Here is a 12,204-nt window from a genome sequence, read left to right as displayed (position 1 = left end):
TCCATGTGAATTAAGTAATAAGTTTGGCAAGCTTTCTTCCACTATGATATGTTAAATAGTGCCTAATTTTAAACACCCTACTCACCAAAAATTTTTGTCTAAACCCCCACCCATCTATAAACTCTTTCAAAACCCCCTAAAACTTATAATCCTAAATTACCCTTCTGACGCATGATGACACATGCTGACGTCACTGTAACTGTATTTTGGTGAAACTGTTTTTTTTTTTTTTTGAATTGAAGTTTTTGCTAAAACTCAATATTTCACTAAAACTAAAATCAAACACTGAAATTGAATTTCATTACACTAAAACTGAATTTCAAAAATTCAGTTACACTGAAACTGAATTTCAAGAATTCAATTACACTGAAACTGAATTTCAGAAATTCGGTTACACTAAATTGAAGAATTCAGTTATGAATTCACTTACTGAAACTGAATTAAGTGATGAAACAATTACACCTCGACTAAAATGCAATTACACCTTAATTAAAAAACAATTACACCTTTACTAAAACAATTACACTTCACTAAAACAGTTACACCTTTACTGAATTCCGTTTCACTAAAAAGAACACAGCAACCTTATCAAAAAAAAAAAAAACCAACAATACAACAAGTCATTGAGATGAGAGGAGTAGCCAACAATACAACGTCGTCCGATCACCTCACGCGCTACGAGTACACGACAGCCGCCACTGCCTCGATCTGTTTCTATCTGCAAATTTGATTCATCATATTTCAGAACCATAATTTCATTCAAAATTCATTTAAAACTCATGTTTCACGAACTGAAACTGTTTCACGAAATGAAACTGTTTCACGAACTGAAATTGTTTTACGAACTGAAACTGTTTCACGAACTGAAACTATTTAATCTCAATATAATTCCTAAGCCTAATTCATCTAAATTAAGATCTAATAAATTTGATTTAGCATATCTAAGGAAATATGTATGTAACTCCTACTCTGATGGATGTATCTTTATCGTCTCTGAATTAATATAAGTAAGGAAATATGCAGATCTACAAGTTACTAAAAGATAAACAAGCGAGGAAGAGTGAGGATCTTACCGAAGCCATCCATAGTTCTTAGCAGCATCTCCGATCAACCTCTTGGTGTCGATGAAGGTGACGTAAGATGAGAGGAAGCCATCCATGGCGGTCCGGCACCTCGTCGTCGCCAGAATCAGCGAATCGCCAGCGATAGAGCTCGGATCTGCCTAGACCCGATCCGGCGTCGACGTTTGGTTTCACGGCACGTGGAGGGCATAGGGAGGAAGAGAGAGGAGAGACGAGAAGATCAGGACCGGTCTCGCCGGCAACCACTGCCAGACGACGAAGCACTCGCCGATGACAGCCACGGAGAGAGAGAGAGAGAGAGAGAGAGAGAGAGAGAGAGAGAGAGAGAACACAGAGGAGAAATGTGATTAAATGATTAAGTGATCAGCTGGGGTTATTATTGGAATGTTAGAAAAACTTGGGGTCAAACCTAGCTGGTTGTTAGTTGACCAGGGGGTTTTGGGAGAGTTTAAATAACTAATAGGGGGTTCTGAATTAATTTTAGTAAGGCTGGAGGTTTTGAAATAACTAAGCTCTAATTTGGAGGTTTTGAATAGTTTACTATATGTTAAATTATGTATGTTCCTTATAGGTTTTTATTCGATGTGGTTAAGAAATAAAAAATGAATGACATGATTGGTTTTATTGACCCTGCTCGAATTGGGGCTATTGGCTGTGGAACCGTTGATGAGAGATCACGAGTATTAGCAGATAGGTTCAAAAGTTCTGCTGAGGATCAGCTTTACTTAGTCCCTTATAACTCTGGGTAAGTAATTGTTTTAATGTGTTTTCTAGTTGTTTTGCAATTTAACATAATCCATAAGAAGTTTGGTAGATGTTTAGTGAATTTTTTGTGTAGAAATCATTGGGTGTTAACGGTTGTCAATCCGGACAAGGAGATTGTCCATTTTTTGGACCCAATGAGAAGGAGACTATGTGGTGAAGAATGGAGAACCGTGGTGGACAAGTAAGTAATTAATTGAGCAGAAGCTTGATTCCTAAAACAGCAGTTTGATTTATTTATGCATATGCATGTATAAGGTTTTTATTTGCTATGTTGATACACGGTATCTGTTTTCATGTTAAAGTGCGATCAGAATCTTTAAAGGCCAAGGGAATAAGAAAGGGAACAAGGCATTTTTGTGGAAAAACTTGTCGGTATGCATGTTTGCTAATTTCTACTCAAGTTCATAGTGATTTAGATATAATACTTAAGATTATGAATTTCGGTCATAATTTTATTGCTTATACTATTTAGGGCATTCCTCAACAACCAACCCACAAGGAGTGTGGCTATTTTGTTATGCAGTTTATGAAAGAGATAGTTGAAGATGAATGATTAAGCTTTGCTACCAAGGTACAAACTGAACTTGAAATTTAGACTTAATTTTATACTATTTGGAATGTATATATACTAGGATATATATATCATGGGAAGTTTGAAATTTAATAAGCTGAAAGGTTAATTGCATGTGGGGCAGATTTTAAGTTCTAGGTAGCATTTGGCCTAGACTTAATTGGGACAGATTTTAAGTCTTACGCACATTTGCATGTGTTCATAGTAGCATTATGAAAACAAAGAAGTTATTAATTTAGATATAAAAGAATATTATCTGTTCTTTGTAATTGTTGTCTCTCTTTCTCTTCAATGACTTTTAGTTTTAACTTTTTGTTGGAGGGTCTAATTGAGCTTCTGCAACTTGATGCCCTACTAGTTTCCAAGTCGCTTGTTCTCTTTTATTTTTGATTTTTTTTCTTTGGTGTATTTAGGTTACTCATTTTACATATGCTTATCATTTGTTGTGTTGTTGTGCACCTTTGATAGTTTATTTTTGAAAATCCCACCTTTCTTTGGGTCATGCAACTCTTTTCTTGGACCTATTCTTAGATTTAGCCTGTTTGTTCTGTCATGTTGACCAATTGATTGGTGACTTGCACTTTGATGGAATTGATTAATTGGCCAGCAAATTTCCTGAATTTTTATAACTTCTAAACAGATATTGGGGTTCACTATTTTTGTGTAGTCGTCATAAGTGGAATTAAGCTCTTTCATCTAATTAAGTTTGCATGCTAGAATTATTTCAATCTTACCAAATCAAAATAGACCTTTGAACAATTTCCTGATGTCTACTAAACTTTGCCCAGGTTTGAATGTTGAATGTTGGTATACTGCATGTGTTACAGTGTGCATGTTTCATGGTGTCATGATAACATGATGGTTTGGCTGCAACCTCATTACACTTAGGACATGTTTCATTTTGTTTAAAATGTGGTTTGGATCAATTGTGTAAAAACCCTTGTTAATTATGATGATGATAGATTAACTTGATGGTTATGACAGGTTGATTGTTTTTTAAGTCAATTAGATCATTAATTTGATGGTTGATGATTAACTTGATGGTTATGGCAGGTTAATTGTTTTTTAAGTCACTTAGATCATTATTTTGATGGTTTGTTCTTGCTTTGTATGTTTGTTCTTTGGTTCAGGGGTTTCCCCTACTCCTTTTTTTTATTGATTCATTCAATTACTAAAAAAAAAGGTTAATTAAACAAAAATGTTGAATTTCTTATTGGTGTATTCCCTTATGTTAATCCCTTTGTTACTCCATGGTTAATTTCAGTGGGAAAGGAGAAAGGACAACACCTACTCACAGGACCAGATTGATGAAGTACGCACTGAATGGGCAGGCTTTCTGGTGCACTATATGTAGATCCAATACGTACTCCTCACTTCCCTAAGTCTGCTAGCTGGGTTTAACAAGCATTTTTTGGTAAATATTTTGTATAGCTAACTGGCTAGGCTGTGTAGACATGCAATATTATGATGGGAGCAGTTCATTGACTAGCTAATCTTGCAAAGTCAGATATTTTGGTATTTATATGGCTGACTTTGCACGATTACTTAGGTTAGACCATGTCATCCTTAGCTTTATAGTTTTTGTAATCAACAAGTACTTTTTATACACTACAAGAATATTGTCAATAGATATCACCCATTTTATATCAGATTTGAATGTGACTGATATTATAAAACTTAAAATATCAGATAATTTTTTAGCTGATTTCTAAACTCTATTAGATATCACATGATTTTTTTTCAACTGATATATAATATTTTCATTTTTCTAAGAACTTACAAAGACATCAGTATAAATTGTTAACTGATATCTTAAAACAACACTTATAATTTTTTATCCTAACACTGATATGTAATGTATTTTTTCTGACTTAAATTTTTTTCTCCTACTCCCAAGTCCCAACACTTAGACATATACAGATATACTAAAAATTAAAAACCTAGGTCTATCTCTCAGCTCACTTCTCTGTCTCTCTGTCTCTCTCGCTGTCACCTCCTCCTCCTCCCCCTTCTCCCTCTGGTCTCCGTCTCCTCCAACACCCAGCCAAGGACCCGATTCGAACCCTAAATGTGTCAAACCCATTTCCAGCGATCCATCGTTTCTGGTGGCAATCAGGTCTCGCGCCATGTTCAACCTTCTCTCCTCGGTGCGCTGAACCTCCCAACCTGCTCTTCAATCTCTCAGATCTACTCCCTCTGATCCGCCGTTCACCAAGGTCTTTGGGGTTTTACATAAAAGTTTGGATTTTCATTTCATTTTTCTCCAGCAATTGAGCGACCCACTGCCCTACCATTGGAGCCACCACCATTTTTGGTGATAATTTTATTTCTCAGTTTTTTTATTTACTGATAGTTTATATTTTAGTTTTCTGTGTAGTTTTGGGTAAGTATGTTGGTATAATTTTTTGGGGTTAGGGTTTGGATTTCAGAGTCTTAAACATAGAGATTCAATTTGGTTTGATTGTTTGATTTGGCCCATGTACTGAGATCTTCATCGAGTCATCGACCCTCAGCCTCCACCTCTTTGAGTTCAAGCCCAGACCCACCACACCTCTCCTGTCTCATTGGGTAAAGGCTTTTGAGAAGTTCTTTTATCAAGTCTTTAATTTGTTATTGATCAATTTTTTTTATTGATTAAGTTTTCAATTTGTTAGGTTTGGTTGAGGTCTACCCCTATTTGTTCATTCAATGAACCCAATGGATCGATTGTTCATTACAAAATTAGGTGTAACTATGTAAGAAGTGATTCATTTGTGTGATAGTGTTAAGCAGATAAGAATGTCCGATGCTTTTTTTTTTCTTTCCTAACGATTGGCTTGCTATTTACTTTGCCCAGGTTCATATTATTTTACTCTTGAAATTTTTCTCTGCTTTTAGCTTTACCTATTAAGAAAATGTTCTACTTATTCATGTTCTACATCTTTTTGCTCTTAAAGGGACTGTTCGTACCTCTAGAAATTTGGAGATTAGCAAAATAATATGGTATGGGAGCCTTTTTACATGTGGTGAGTTATTACCAGTTATAATATTAATAGTCTTCAACTTAATTGTTCTAATTTATTAATTGTCTGTTTAAATATGGTGGCATGAGATGTAACAAATATAATTTTAGATCCAATGTTTATATTTGTTTTCCGGCGAGGTGTCAATTGCATAGGTTCTATCTCAGTAAGTTTAATTTAACTGCTGCTCCAATAATTCGGCTTGTTATTTATTATAACGCCCCGATCCTATGGCCCAAAAATACACTGAAACTTTGTCCTTTAAACCTCTTTTCAAAGAATGAGCCATGCACTTAACATAATAATTAAATACATTTGGTAAATAAGAGTGTGAGCCCAAAACATTTATGTAAAATTTACTGTATAAAATCAATTAAATCAAATTAAAATGGGTCCCACTGCCTCGTCTTCTCCTCACTGCCTCCTCAGCCTGCTTAACCTGCAAAACACCAATAACCACACTGTACCATATCCATGGTACACCGGGTCATTCAAATAAACAACCCGGTAAGCCCACTAGAGCTCGTATGAGTGAAATGACTTAAACTATAATCCTCAAATAATCCTTCAATATCCATGCTCAAAAATAATCCACAAGAGTATCCATAATTACTCAATCACATCACAAATTCATCAACAAATCATCCAAGCATCAAAATAAACATAATTTCTCAAATTCACATCTTAAATCCCATCAATAAATAATAATCATCATTCTGGCAAATCAATTACCTAAATGTCAACTATTAACCTCAATCTCGAATCATTCACATCCTAACTCATAATCTCAATGCATAATCCATTCATCAATTCCATCCTCAAGGTTCAAGCCTAGACTTACCCAGTCCTAGTCAAATCAAGTCCTAGCAAACAAATGCACACAAGAAATCCAGCAAACAGTTAAACTAACTAATTTCACTCACTGTTTAACCACGTAAAATGACGAAAATGCTCTTCTTGGCTCCTTTGCTCGGATCTCAAATCCGGCAGCATAACAGCATCGAGAATGAGATTTCCCGAGCCCGTGTACCACAAGCTTCGGGTGACTGGCCAGAGGCCAAAAATCAACAATTCCAGCCATCGGTGTGGCCAAACGCGACGGGACCCGCGGTGGTCCGTGGTGGTCAACCTTTATACCTGGGTCGACGGCCAATTCTCGCCGGAAATGCTCAAAACTGGCCGGAGAAGTCGCCGGCCATCTCAGCCTTGATCCGCCGTCGGGGAGCGTTGGGTGGACGATCAGAGCACACCACCGTGCTCGGCTCGACGAGTAGAAGAAGATAAGGGTGGTCGCCGGCCTCGAACTCGCCGGAAAAGTCACGTTGACGCCGGAGCTCCACGGATCGGCCTTGAACTGGGTCTCGGGTCTCGGGCATTTCTGGGCTGCGCCGCCATCAGGGGAAGGAAGAGGGGAGGGAGACGACCTCGTCTGGGCTTCGACCTCCGGCAGCCGTCGCCGGACGCGCCCTCACGCGCCGGTGATGGTGGCGGCTGCACTGTGCAGCGAGGGAGAGAGAATCGCGCGAAGAGAGAGAGAGAGAGAGAGAGAGAGAGAGAAATCTGACTTTTTGGGTATTTAAAACCCACCTTTATAAAAATTACAAGTTTGCCACTCGCTTCAAAAGCCCGTATCTTTCAAACCGTAGCTCCGATTGACGCGTGCCACGTGTCTACGAACTCGTGGGTTCGAGACCTACCTAACGAGTCCAAAGTCAAAATCAAAAGCCCATTTATTTTGAAAGTCAACTTTTGGGTCAAGCCCAATTTAAAACAAAAATTAAAAATTAAACCAAAACCCTTTTTATTTTCCAAATAAATCCCAAAATTGTTAAAATAAATTTGCAAAATATTTAAAATAACTCCTTGAAAAATACGGGGTCTTACAATCTACCCCCCTTAAAAAAAATTTCGTCCTCGAAATTCCCAAGGAAAGTAAAAGCATAACAACCTCACACAAACATAAGCAATCACAAGCAACAACCAATCACAGTTCAAAGAAACTCTTTTAAGTTAAAAGAACCTGAGAATAACACAAACAAGACGAAAAGTAAAATACGAAGACGAATCGAAACCTTCACTTGAGAACTGTAGGTAACGAGCTTGTCGTGTTCCATCCGCATCCGTTTTCCAAGATCTTCGAGTGCATCCAGCTTGATCTTCGATTCTTTCGAGTAGCTTGCCTCAATTCTCGATGACTCTGAATTCTCCGTCTTCAGAACTTTCATCTTCATGTGCGAGTCGCTCAACCACTTCTGAAGCGTTGCCACTTGAGATCGCAAACAGTAACCGCTGAGTTTCTGGCAAACAAACAACAGCCTAGGTCTTACCTAGCTACTACCTCAAAAACCCTACTTACTCGGTGAACTAACTCTTCAACCAACTAAAAAGTACTACTCCACTATTCCTCTTGAACCTTTGTTCTCTAACTAATAAACTTACTCCAACTTCAAACTCTTCTAAATTCAAACCTCTTTTATTTGATATTGATTAATTAATTAACTTAATTCTATATTGATAATTTGATATAGATATTATTCTTATTAATTGATTATTTATTTATTTATACTAAATTTGAGGCTGTTGATGCAAGATCAATATTTTCTAATATTGATGGGATCTGAAACATCTCTCATCTGATCATTTTTATCCACCAAAATCTGAAGCGCCTCTCTCACAGTCTCACTCTCTATTTTTCATTTTTCATTTTTTTTATTTGCTTATTTGTAAAAGCTTATGAAGTTATGACATTAACTAGTTTACTTCTAATTTTGCTGCTAATTATGCTCATATTATTCTAGGTACCCAAATAAATTTGGGTTTAAATTTGAAAATAGTTATTAACTGTGATTGTGTATATTTGGAAATAGGTACCCAATTACTTATTGTGATTGTGTATTTGTGTATATTTGGGGAAGGTTTAAATGTTTAATATGATTTTGGGTTTAAATTTGGGTTGATTTTGCATATTTGATTGTGATTGTAATTTTTCATATTTGATTGTGATTATGTATTTCTGTATATTTGATTGTGATTTTGCATATTTGATTGTTATTATGATGATTATGAATTTGTGATTGTGTATGTCTTTTGTTATTAGGTACTAATATGGCCAGCGGAGAAAGAGAACGTGATTCAGCTTAGGAGCATACACTTCCAAATTCGGCTAGTAAACAATGTTCAATATGCAAATATTGTGGCCTTGCAATGAAGGGTGGTGGAGTGACAAGACTGAAATACCACCTTGCAGGTAGGGCTGGGTTGGTTTGACCGAAAAACCGAGACCACACCCGAAACCGCTCCAACCGATGCCGAGAATAACCATACCGGAAAATAACCGTACCAAGATATCGGTTTGCCAACCGAACCGGTATGTTCGGTTCCGGTTCTCATATCCTAGAACAGTCGGTTTACCGAACCGAACCGAATATATATAACATTTAATTTAAATATTACATTTTTATACATTTCTATATCCTAAAATACCTTTCTATAATACATTTATATACATTTCTATAATTTATATAACAAATATATAAATTTATAAACCCTAAACCCTATAATTAATAATTTCTATGTTTTTTAATTTATATAATACATTTCTATATAAAAACTAATTAAAAATACCCTAAACCCTACTATTATATCATATCCTAAACAATTTATACCATATAACTATAAACTAAATACTAAACCCTATATCCTTTTCATATATCTCATACCCTAAACCCTAAACCCTATTGTGTATTTTAAAAATTTTAAATCTTATACCTTATAAGGCTTATTATATCCTATACCAATATACCATATACAAAATAGTTTAAACTAGTATTAGGTTTTCAATTAAACTACTTTATATGTGTTTTAACTTTTAATTTGTTTAATTAAAATGTTAATACTCTAAATTGCTAAAAGCCTAAAACTCTACAAACTAAAAATAAAAGTAAAAAACTGAAATCTGGCCTAGTGATGGTTCGACCTCAAGACCACAAGGGAAAGGCTGGTGCCTTATCCACCAGACCACAAACGTTTTATACATTTGTTCTTCCAATATATTTATTTATACATATTTTAGATAATAAAATTAATATACAATTCACATAATATGTATAAGTCAGTAAGTGTTTAACCTTAACCTACTAATGTCTTCTTCTTTTTCACATTTTCGCCGCCACTGTTATTTCTCTCTCTCTCTCTCTCTCTCTCTCTCTCTCTCTCTCTCTCTCTCTCCTCTCCTCTACAACCCCTCTACTTCCCTAATCTCCAAACACTCTTTCAACTCTCAAGTCTCAACCCATTTGCAGGTACTCAAACCCAAATCCATTCTCCATCCCACCCGACACAAAACCCACGAAAATGCTGTCTTCAATGATCGGTTTGGCCATGGACGACGTCGTGCTGGGAAATGTTTAGGAAATTTTGTTGTTTGGGCTGAATGTGAAATTCTGTTGTTTGGGAAATATTTGATCTTTGTGGTTTAATTTTGCTTCTTTTAATTGCCCCTCTGTCTCGCCACCTTCTTGCTCAACCTGCCACCGTTCAAGGCCCATTCCGAGCCGAGCTGAGCCGAAATGTCGGTCCACCCGAGTGCCGGTTTACCGGCAATTCGGTCCCGGTCCCGGTAGACCAAAGGGCCAACCGAGAGGGTTCGGTCCAGTCTTCGGTTTGGGCTTTTCGGCTCGGTAACCGGACCGAATCCACCCCTACTTGCAGGTATGGATCGTGGAAGCAATGTGCAACATTGCACTAGTGTCCCACCAGAGTTGAAACAACACATTGCAAACACCTTAGGATATAAACAGCAACAAAGGAACAAGAAAGCACAACAAATAGAAGAGATTCAAGAAGAACTTCGCGAAGAAGGTCACATAAACTTGAGTGACAGTGACGACGACGACGATGATGATTATAACGATGATATGGTGCCTAAAGAACGAAGAAATTTTCGAGCTGCAATTCGACAATTCAAAGCAGTACAATGGGATAAGGAACACCTACATAAAGGCCCGAATAGGGGACAAAATTCTGTGTCTAGTAGTGGTTCACAGTTGAGAAGATGATCAAGCATAAGGGAATCACAACCAACACCCCCAGTAGCACCAAGCCTTTACAAGTCATCTAAAGCACGCCAAAAGAGTGCTGAAAAAATCTTTTTTCTGAACGGTCAATCAAAGAGAAGATGCAGGGCTTGATAGCCAAGTTTTTCATCTACGAAAATGTTCCTTCTTCAAAAACAGCATCTCATCATTTCAAAAAATTGGTGATAGGATGTCAGCAGGTAGGAGAAGGAGTGGAACCTCCATCACCCTATCAGATACGGAACGTATATTTGGAAAATGAATTTAATGAAATGCAAAAGCATGTCAACAACTTGAAGAAGGATTGGGCAACTTATGGTATTAGGCTCAAAATATCACAAATTTTATTTACAACCATAACTGGTTGTTGGCAAAGATGTGTGAGATTTGTGGTGGAGACATTATTCATCCTGGTCCCACCCGATTTGCTACCCACTATCTTGCATTGGATAGTTTGTATCGAAAGATGATGGGGTTGAAGCAATTATTCACTTGTAATGATTGGGGCAATAGCAACTTCCGGCGAGGAAAAGCAAGACAACAGGTGGAATTCATAGTACTTGATCACTCATTTTGGCAACATGTGCTTAAGATTTGCAGTTTATTAGAACCTCTATACCTAGTTGTACGTGACAGGACCGCCCCCGGATTCCACCCTGAATCTCGGAGAGATCCTGTGGGAATCCAAAATCAAGGAAAATTCTACCGAAAATTCGGCAGAATCTCCCCTGAAAATGGACTAACCCAAAATTTTAAAACCTGTGAAAACACTTCTAAAAACATCAACCGCCTCTACTACAACCAAAAAGCGTCTCAGATCCTACAAAATACAAAATAAACTAGTAATAAAGAACTTGAGAGTTTGAATGGGAGATTTCTTACCATAATTCCCCTCGAAGGCAGTGTAGGTTGCACCCCTTCTTCCTTTTTTCTTGAGCTCTTGGTTGTTCTTGAATCCCTTCAAGTTCTTTTTTTCCTCTGTCTCTCTTTTTTTCTTTCTTTCTTTTTCTCTCGTTGAACTCTGAATTAAATGTGGGAATGGTTGCTTGAATGGAGGTTGGTTTTTAAAGGGGTGAAATATGGTTGTTGGAAAGGGAAGTGAAGAGTCACTTCTTCAGTTTTTCTCTAAACTGGCATGGGAAAGGGTTCAAGGCTGGTCGTTAGGGTTTTTGGTTTTCCCAAGAGGGCTTTGGTTGGTTGACCAATCCCCTAAGGCCTAGCTAAATGAGTGATTAGCCTAATGGACTAAGCTTAACAGCCCATTAACCACTCTAAGTTTATTAATTGTTAACCCAATTAATTAAAATCATCATTTGATTTCTCTTTTTACTCCAACCCAAGATCACACTCAATCCTTTAGCCTATGTCTTGATTATCATCCCATGCAAAAAGCCATCTTTCTTAACTCTTACTCAAGTAACCTAGGGTTCTAGCCCTAGTGGTCAAGGCCGGTCAATACTTAGGGTTTCAAAGTAAATTTCTCAACCCTTTGGTCCTTCTAATTGTTACTTCCACCTCTAGTCATGCATATGTCAAGATTGCATTGCCAAATTATCATTTTTGTGCATGTGATCCGAAATGATCATTCCAGTATTATCAACAACTTGTTTAAATAAGTAATAATAAAATAATTGTGTTATGAATTATTTAAGCATGTCATAAGCATACAAGTTACTGATATGCTTTTGAATCCGAGATCACTAAGTGAG

The sequence above is a fragment of the Dryas octopetala genome, chromosome 1, assembly GCF_963921425.1.
Source record: "Dryas octopetala chromosome 1, drDryOcto1.1, whole genome shotgun sequence".
NCBI lineage: Eukaryota > Viridiplantae > Streptophyta > Magnoliopsida > Rosales > Rosaceae > Dryas > Dryas octopetala.
The sequence above is the reverse complement of the archived record's forward strand: the minus strand, read 5'-3'. Positions refer to the sequence as shown.